A 9,879-nucleotide genomic window follows, 5' to 3' on the forward strand; every position below is an offset into this window, starting at 1 on the left:
TTGGTTTCTTGGTTTTGATTCCATGGATTTCTTGCTCCCACGTGTGCACCTTGTGCTTGTCTATGTCTATGTCCTACTATCATCTGGTCATTGGTCATTTCATTTGTTGCCATATCTTTGTTTCATGCTTGTCTTTGATCATTTGGGTCATTAATGGGCCCCTTGGTTCATGGTTAATGGTTCATTCATGGTTTTGTGTATGGGGTCCATTCCATTATGTGTCTTGATTCAATCCATTTTTAGGTCATATTCATTACAAGTCATGTCCACGTCATTTCCATCCATTTCATTAGCCATTACAAGATCCAGATTCCATTCAATTTGTTTACAAGTCATGTTCATACAAGATTCAATCCTATACAAGTACAAGATTCAATGTTCATTAATGCATTCAAAGTCAAAGTCATCCATTCAAGTCAAAACCATTCAAATTCATTCCTGAATAATCACTTACATTGCATAAGAATGTTCATTACATCAAAAAATACAAAAAATGAAAAGTTGTCACGAGACCGTATTCAACATGTTACAGGTTTGATTACTAACTTCACGAACAAGGATCTACCAGCAATATTGGAGAAAACTATAAAGAAGGAAATGGCTTCAGTTGGGCAAGCTGTAGTTCGTTCAATGTCTCCTACTATTGAGAAAATAATATCCTCTACTATAGTGGAATCCTTCCAGAGAGGAGTGGGCGACAAGGCAGTGAATCAGCTTGATAAATTAGTTAATTCAAAACTCAAAGCTACCGTAGCTAGGCATATCCAAGCATAATTTCAGACAACTTCCAAACAGACGCTTCAGGATGCACTCAAATCCAGTTTTGAAACATCAGTGGTTCCTGCATTTGAGATCTCTTGCAAAACCATGTTTGAGCAAGTGGATGCTACATTCCAGAAAGGCATGGATGAACATTCAAATGCACTGCAACAACTTCAAGGACCAGCTGCAAATCACCTCCATAAACCTGCAAAAATCCTCTCCAACTGTCACAAAAATAATAACAGAATGAAACCTCATAAAATTTCTTCGAACTCCCCCATTGTCAAACCCACTAACAGAATGCATAACTAACCATATAACCAAATTGTTATAATAGAATTGGGAAAAAAAGCTCTAACAGAATCAGAACTATAAAAGCTAACAGAACCTAACAAACTTCAACCAACCTCTCACAACATAACAAAACTTCAACCATTTTAAACAATTAACCAAATCCTCCATCACAATCCAAAAAAGCTCTCCCCTCAGACCTCTAACCGAACCCCTTAACTACCCTCTCAACCTTCATAACCTGAAAAACTTCCATCTACGAACCGCCCTTCAATAACCCTCTCTGAACCCTTTTCTAACATAGAAACTTCAACAAAATACCAACCAAGCTTCATCACTAACCTTCAACCGGATTTTTCAACACTCTGAACCCAACAGAACCATCAAACAAAACCAACCCTCAGTTTACATCTAACCTCCTCAACCTCTCAACATCGCTACTCCGAGAAGAAAGAACCAGAGCAACACAAATAGAAAAAATCAAGAAGAAGAAAAATCGGGAATTGAAGAAGAAGAAAGAGAGAAATACGACTTTCACCTGTTAGCGGTTATTTCTGAAGAAAACGGTTTCGTCGTCGTCTTCGCTCTTCATCATCCATCTTCAACGGAGCAACAAGTTGAAGAACAAAAATGTCACGAACGCAAAACTCTTCATCACCGAATCAATAAATTCGTGCCTTGCTTCATCTCAATCGAACACAAGCAGAAGAGCGTGTCAAACGGGATGCGAGTTCTCGTCGAGTCGCGGATTCCATTGAGTGAGTTTTTCCTCCGGCACCGTGAGATTCCGTCCATTCGTGTCTGAATTTGCCGTTCAGTACATGAGCGTTTTCTTTCTCTGATCGTTTTTCTTCGTTTCGAAGTGATGCATTTGCTCATTACATGGAGAACCCGTTCTTGGGTCTTCTTGGTGAACCGGTGCAAGAAGCTTGGGCCTTGGTGAGGCTCAAGTACCTTTCGTTGGATACACATCCCCCATCTATTATTCTCACACCAGGCCCATGAATGTTCTAAAATCCCACTAATATCATGCTTAACATTTAGTTAATTTAGTTCTAATTCTAACTTTTTACTAATCTTGATATTGGCTTATAGAATTTGCTGAAATTAGGATTAATTCATAGTTTTTTCTTTAGAAATATTAGGATTAACGTTTTAATGGGTAGTTAGCTTAATTCATTTTTAGGATTAATTAGGTAATATGTTAGTAATTAGGTTTAATCATATTTCTAATTAGACTCTAGTTTTTTTAAGAATTAATCTCATAGTTGATTAACCATGTCTTGATTTTAATATCAATTGGCCATTCGTTTTTGGTTAAGCCATTTTTGTTGATTCAATTCATGATTAGATTAATATGCTTAATGATAGATTTTATCTTGAGTTGTTCTTTAGGGTAATTTTCTTTCAACTTGTCATTATGATTGTCATGATGATGTTCACTAAATTGAACTTGTGATTTAGATTTTTAGATTTATCACTTGATTAATTTTGATCCTAATTCATGCTTAGGTAGATTTTAACCTTTAGAATTAATATTCACTTTAATTGTCTATTTAACCAATTTCTTTGGTTTGTGATAAATTGAAAATCCCATTTTGATTTAGGTGATGAATGTCTTGTATGCTTAATTTCATTTACCATGATCACACGATAGATCTTTGATTGCTTTTCATTGATTAATCCATTGCCATTCGAATCGATATAAATCTGCTTACATATTGTTGCATCATTCTCATTCACTCGACTTGATCTCATGCTAACCCGTTTATTGCTTTGTGTTTCCACATGTGATTTTGAGATTCAAGCACACTCCTAACTAGTCATGCTTCTAACTTATCTAATAGCCTTGTATTGTTTGAAGTACCATGCCACTTGTATGCTTTAGGCATGGTATATAGTTTGTAATCTTGTATAATTCTCTTTCCATTTCCATTTATGTTGTAATTGCTTACATCCCCCCATCGCGGGTCAAATGTTCCCCCACCCCATGATCATGTAATAACTTAGGTTTATTGTTTTTTAGTTAATTCATCATGCATGCTAATAACAAAGATAAAAAACGAAACGATAAATAAAGCATTTCAAAAGAAACAAAAAGTACTTGATCCGATGTCAAGTTGTTTTCCAAATAAAACTCACACCATTGCAACGCGAATACTTGACCCAACGTCAAGTATTCCCCATCTATGCCATGATCCATTCTATCATCTTTTCTCCCCCTCTCTTCTCAATCTCATCCTATCTCTCGCCTCCACTCTTCACATACACGCCTTTTCATAATAAACCCAAACACTTGATCAAATGTCAAGTTCCTTTTTCATAACCATTTTTATAACAAATCGGAATGCAAAATGGGGTGTACGTGTTTGTACACAACATTCAAGTACTTGGGTTGTCGACCATACCTAGCCCGAGGAGCCGACACTTGACTTTCCCCCTTAAAACATCTAATGATTCAAATAAGTTAGGTCTAGGTGCTATGAGGGAGAAAAATAGTAGTTAGGACTCCATTGTCCTCTTAATCCCCAAGTGCTCTAATTGTTGATCGTACTTAGTCGAGGGTCAGATACTTGTCTCCCTCTAAGTTCCAATGATTAGACTTGCAAAACTCTTTTCACAATTCAAATCTCTTTTTTGGATGAAAAAGAGTGGTTAGTATAACATCGTCCTCTCAACTCCCGAGTTCTTGGACTGTTGACTATATCTAGCCAATGGTATGATGCTTGTCTTCGTACATAAAATCAACCCCAACAAATCAAATCATCCTTTGCCTTAGTGCATTCTTTTCAAACCTTTCAATAAGAACGTGTTACTTCCATTCTACCATGAACGAAGCTTAAGCCTCCATGTGTGAGCAAGTAATGTTTAACTGCTAGAGTGTGATCCAAGTGTATCCACTTTACCGCAAACAAGCAAATACTTCTCGCTCCGATGACAGAGTATATAAGAAAGTGAATAGTAGCATGCGAATGTCAATACTGTTCAGTAAAAACAACTAAACAAATGTTCCGTTTGTGAGCCGAACTACGGAGCTCTGACTTCCTTATTGCACGTATGAGGATACGTAGGCACAAGGGCCCAAATCCTTAGCGAGCACACTAAATTAAAACTTATTTTCTCTCCCAATCTTATTCTTCCATATTATTCTCGATAGCAAGTAACTTATAGATAAACAATATCCATACGCATTGATACGAGCAAGTGGTTCCCATGGAGTACCATGGATGTGAGGGGGTGTTAATACCTTCCCCTTGCATAACCGACTTCCGGATCCGCTCTTTGTTGCGAGACCATTCTCTCATTTACGGTTTTATCGCTATTTTCCCTTTCCTTTGGAATAAATAAAATCTAGTGGCGACTCTGTATATTTTGTGGCGCGACAACAATCGACAAATAAAAAGAAAATTTTGTTGTCTTAGTTTATACTATGCAACAAAGGAATCACAATATTGACTAAATTAATCCTCGACAACGGCGCCAAAAACTTGATCATTGACTGACGTGTCTGTCGAATGATGACTACAAGTGCACAACATATCGTGTAGTTTTAAAAGATTATCGAACCCACAAAGACTAATAGTCAAACTAATGTCATCTATTGTTGTAGTGCAAAGCTAAGGCTAAAGGATATAAGGTTACAAACGAGAATAAAAATACTAATTTCTAACGGTTTAAAAGTTATGATAAAAATGAGTCCGAAATATGGATTCCATGTTCCTAAGGGCTTAGGTAGAATTTGGGCACTAAATATGATATTATTGTGTTATGTAGAAAATATCGACTTAAAGGTCCCGCCTCACACTCTCGCGCTATTGACAAAAATGACACCTCCTAACCATAGGATTTTGCTCTCGCTCGCCCATTCTAATTAGAAAGTGTATTTTTGAAGTAAATGAGATCCTAAACAATGCCTAAAGCACTCTCGCTGTTTTTAGGACCGATGCCTAGTTTCCACTATCCGGTTCCTTCCTCACACTCTCGCGCCATCAGACTGAACTTTGATTTGTTCCACACTCTCGTGCCAAAACAATAAAACATACAATTGGGAACTAAAGCCAAAACATAATTAAATCATATATCCACACCTATTATTTCTACCGAGTCCCGTCGGTAACGACGATCCTCATATGCCAGACTCAAGGTAATTTAGCAAGGCATGCTATTAATTGAGAGAGACATGATTAAGGCATTTAAAACTAAGAACAACATGGCATACAAGTAATAAAATTAGTAAAACATACAAATATTAAAAGCAGTAAAAAGAAAACCTGAAATTGTGTAAAGTAAAACTTGAATTAATTTGAACTTGAAAATAACGACAAGCTTGTTCTTGATCCAAAGTACAAATGGTACGAAAAATGAAAAGGTGTGACAATCCCTCGATGTGAGTTATTGCCACTTTATAGGTAATTTTCTGCATAAAACTAAGACGAAATTTTGACAAAGATTTCGCGCGAATTCAATGGATGCCTAACACTCTAAAAATGGCTATATATATAAAGTTTATAGGCTTGGTAACCGTCTTGAACGTGCAGGCTTAGTGGGGGAGAAGTGGTTGAAAACTGATGAGAAACTGCCCCACTAGCATAATTTTGTTTTTGCATGAAGATGGTGAATGCCATTAGGGCAATGGCGAACGCCATTAGGGCAATGGTGAACGCCATTGCCTTGCTCATTAAAGACGTGGCGGGCAGTGGAGGTGGCGAACGCCATCTGGTAGGTGGCGAACGCCATCTACTCAGAATGGCCAAAACTATGTTTTTTACTACACCTCAGCTCCTTTTTTGCTTCTTTTCCGCGAGGCTTCCAAATCTCCAATGAAATCGGCTAACAACTGCAAAACAAATAAAACAAAAGTAAAAGGTGATAAAATGCATTAAAACAAAGACGGATGACATGTGAAATAAGCCTAAAAACATGATATGATATCTCGTTATCATTGATCAGAAGCAATCTTATCGATTTGTCTTCCTGATTCTGAACAGTTGAAGCATTTAATGGTTGTCTTGTCGTTTGATTTCGTGTGATTCTTAGTGGAGACAACTGTCCCATTTTTTGAGCATGCGTGATTAAAGCGTGACACATTGGGTCTAACAATTCTTGGAATTATATATAAACACTTACATTTCCCCCCATGTCTGCGCATACTTTTTGTCATCATTACTAAAATTGTCTATTTAAACTCACATCACTCACATTTTCACACTACACGCACATTTATCCTACACTTTCAAGTTTTTCAACCTCAAAACTCTCTCTCTCTCTCTCAACTATTGTTCATCTCCATCTTCATCTTCATCACTCAAATGGCTGAACAACAATCTTCAATGGCTCAACAATCTGCAAAGTCTGCTGAACAACAACTTCATCTTGAAGGCACTGTACTAGAAAGAATTTCTGAACTCATTATCCACACTCTAGTAAATGAACTCACTGTTCTCTATAAAACGAATGTGGACTTCAAAAATTTGAAGGAAAATGGTTTCGATTTCACAAAAACCCTAAATGTTCAAGGATGGAACATGTTCTTCGAGAGATTCACAAGTCTAGTCTATCCTGTGTTTGTCAAGCAATTATGGGTTCATGCCACTACGGAGAGAGAAACAATCACTTCCTATGTTATGAATAGGAAAATTGTCATCACTGAAAAGTCCATTGTTGATCTCATTGGGCATGATGGCAAAGGGAAAAGAGTTCATAGTGCAACTATCTCAGCTAAGAGGGAAGTTGTTATCTCTCCAGTAATCTTCAAAGAGGGTACCAACTTTATTGATGAAAAGGGTCCCAGTGCAAAGGAATTAACCAATAATCTAAGAGTTTGGTTCAAGATTATCCTGGGGTGTATCAATCACAGACCAAGTACCAATAGTTCTGACTATATCAATACTCATCAGAAGTTTATGTTGTTCCTTCTGGAGAAAAGAGTTAAGCTAGGTATGTCATCGCTTATGTTCAAATTCATTAGGATTCCATCAGAGAATCCAGAACTGGTGGATCCTCCAAGAAAGCCAAAAGAAAACTCATCCCAAATGGCAGGCTAATCTCAGACATTCTGGTGGAAAGTTGAGTGGTAGATGACCTTCTGGTCAGTGGGCTAACAGAGGAGCTGGTAAAGAATCCTGGGGAAGTGTTATGGGGTAAGAACTTGAAGAGTATGGGTCTCATCTAAAAGATTAAAAGACCGGATATCGTCCTGTCCAAGGATGATATACATGGTACCAGAAATCCTATAGATGATTATCCCATATTCACCAAAGTGGATCCCCCACAGGTTCTTATGGCATATCTGGAAAGATATCTCAAAGATGGCATCGACCTATTGGTGGATCCCTTCAATCTTCTAGAAAATTACCCAGATGTTCATGGTAAAATGAAAAAGGAATTCAGAGGAGAAGGATCCTCCAGAGCTCAAGAGAAGAAAAATGTTGCTATCTTTCAAGATGAAGATGGGGTGCCTCTAAGTGAGCGCCAGAAGGCTATGATCCTGAAAGATACATTTGGGGTTGTTCAACCCTAAAGAGCTTCTGGTAAGTTTCCTGCTGACTCTTCTGATTCTGTTTCTATTCCATCTGGAATCTTACCTCCAACACCACCATCTCAACCTTTATCCACACTAGAAATAACTCCACCCATTTCAACTCCTGTTGTTGTTTTACCACGACCACCACCTGTTATCAATATACCATAACCTACAGAAACCATAGCAAAACCTGTCACAGAAACTCCTATAGTTTTTGTTCCGACTTTAGAACAATCATTGGTACTACCTCTATCATCTCCTCCACAGTTATAAAATACATCCACCTCACCATCATTAATTGTTTTTGTTCCCCAACCAACTAATCCAAATGTCACACCAACTAGAACGTCTCTTGCAAGGAGTGTTTTTGATGGACATGTTTCTGAAGGAACTCCTAAGGGAATGCTCAACTTTGAACCAAAAGTTACCTCATTATAATTATCCCCCATCATTCTACCCTCACATCCATCCGTTTTTGGTCCTGACTTTGACGAGTCCAAATTCAGTTTAACCATCAAATATCCCAAAATCCAAACACCATCCTCTAATGGACTTGGTAAGATTCTCATGGATTTTGATTTAGAATCCAAGAAGCGTTTGGAGAAAGCAATGACTGTTATTCATTCTTCTACAAACCCTACTTCTAGCGATTCAACATGGGAAACTTACAGAAGCTGGCTGGATTATGAAGTCACCAGGATGAAGGATATTGGGTATACCTTAGTTGAAAACAAGTTTCGGTCTGGGTTCGTGCCCTTAATGGAATTATAGAAGATGAGGAATTCTCAACTTTATCTTCCTGCACCAGATGTGAAAGAGGTCTCTCTAGAACCCATGGTAGTATGGTAGTAGAAGAAGAAGTTGCTCCAACAAAATCTGCTTAGCACGTTCAAGAATTTGCTCAACATATTCAAGAATTTGCTGCTCCAGAGCTTTCTGAACTTGAAGATGCTGCAACGCAAGAAGCTCCAAACCAGATTGTGGTCTCTGAAGCTTCTGCATCTCATCCTATTCAGGTTTCGCTTCTGAGAACCATTGAGCAGATTAAGGTTGATAATGCAAAGGTCAATGAGCATCTGGATAAGAAAGATTTGATGTTCCAGTTGATTATGTCAAGACTTCCTCCTCCTCCTCCTCCGCCTTCTCCCCAGAACCCCTAGAATTTTGTTTTTACTTTAACTGTTTTTGCATTTCTGTTTCTTTTGTTTATGTACTCTGCACTGCCTTTTTGGCAAGTTTTTTCAATGAATTTTTTTGTTTGTTTCTCATTATTTACTTTGTCTTTTTATTCTTTTTGATTTATGACAAAGGGGGAGAAAACATAACCTTAGAAAGGGTAAGAATTAAGAGTTTATTTTGATATCTAAATTCCTAAGTAAAAAAACCCAAACATTATTTTAATGTTTCTATTAACAAATAATTCGAGAAAAGTTTTTTAAGTGTTTTTTGTCGGGTTAACTCTCAAGATTCAGAATGATTTGTTAAAATTTTATGAAGAAATGTCTTCAAGAAGGTTCGGAAGAAAGACTCTTCAAAGAAGTTTCTAAGGAAAGCCCTTCTGAAGGCCTATCAAAAGAATGATGTTATCAACCAGTGTTTTAGACAACATCAATCAACTTCTGAAGTTAAACCAGATTCTGACTAATTATTCATTTTGGTACTTCAATGATAAATCAGGAAAGTGTTATTTCATTATGAGTTTATCTTTATAGAACTATACTTCTAAGGGGGAGCTTTGTGCTTCTGTAAAGATGTATTCTTATGTGATTACCCTGTACAAAATGTTCATCAAAATACATGTTTTGTCATCATCAAATGGGGGAGATTTTTTAGAGTAAGATTTGGTTTTGCATCTATACCTTAAGTTTTGATGATAACAACGTTGTATTTGTGTGAGAACAATTTTGGCACCCTAATGGTTTGTTATTGTGTAGCTTTATTAAATAGTTTAATTCTGATCATATGATGTGTAACATCATCACTTTCTGAACTTTATGCTCCAAATTTGCTTCTGCGTTGCAATTAGAAGTTCTGAAAGACGTCAATATTGTTGTTGCAATGTTCTTTCTGCTTTTGCGTTATCAGAAGCTTCTGAGGAAACACTATGTTATTGTTGCAATGTTCTCTCAATTATTTTGCTTCTTGACGTGACTCTGATCAACAAGCATCTGAATAATTCTGAGGTTGTGTTAAGTAGATGAAGATTCTGAAGATCTCAAGATAGACGATTGAAGTTATCAAGGTTCTGACTAAAGTTTCTAAAGACTCTGAAGACACTAAAGAACTCAAGCCAGACTACTGAC

General features: G+C 37.1%; 1 long non-coding RNA gene across 1 annotated transcript; it reads right to left on the bottom strand.

Annotated features, from left to right (window-relative positions):
- Window positions 1-410: 410 nt before the first annotated feature.
- LOC127075701 (uncharacterized) lies at window positions 411-2,066 on the bottom strand. The gene is made up of 2 exons (XR_007786637.1): window positions 1,592-2,066; window positions 411-967 (listed from the first exon to the last, which is right to left on the bottom strand). It is a non-coding gene; the product is annotated as an uncharacterized LOC127075701 (long non-coding RNA).
- Between the last annotated feature and the right edge of the window lie 7,813 nt (window positions 2,067-9,879).

This window comes from Lathyrus oleraceus, chromosome 4, assembly GCF_024323335.1.
Source record: "Lathyrus oleraceus cultivar Zhongwan6 chromosome 4, CAAS_Psat_ZW6_1.0, whole genome shotgun sequence".
Taxonomy (NCBI): domain Eukaryota; kingdom Viridiplantae; phylum Streptophyta; class Magnoliopsida; order Fabales; family Fabaceae; genus Lathyrus; species Lathyrus oleraceus.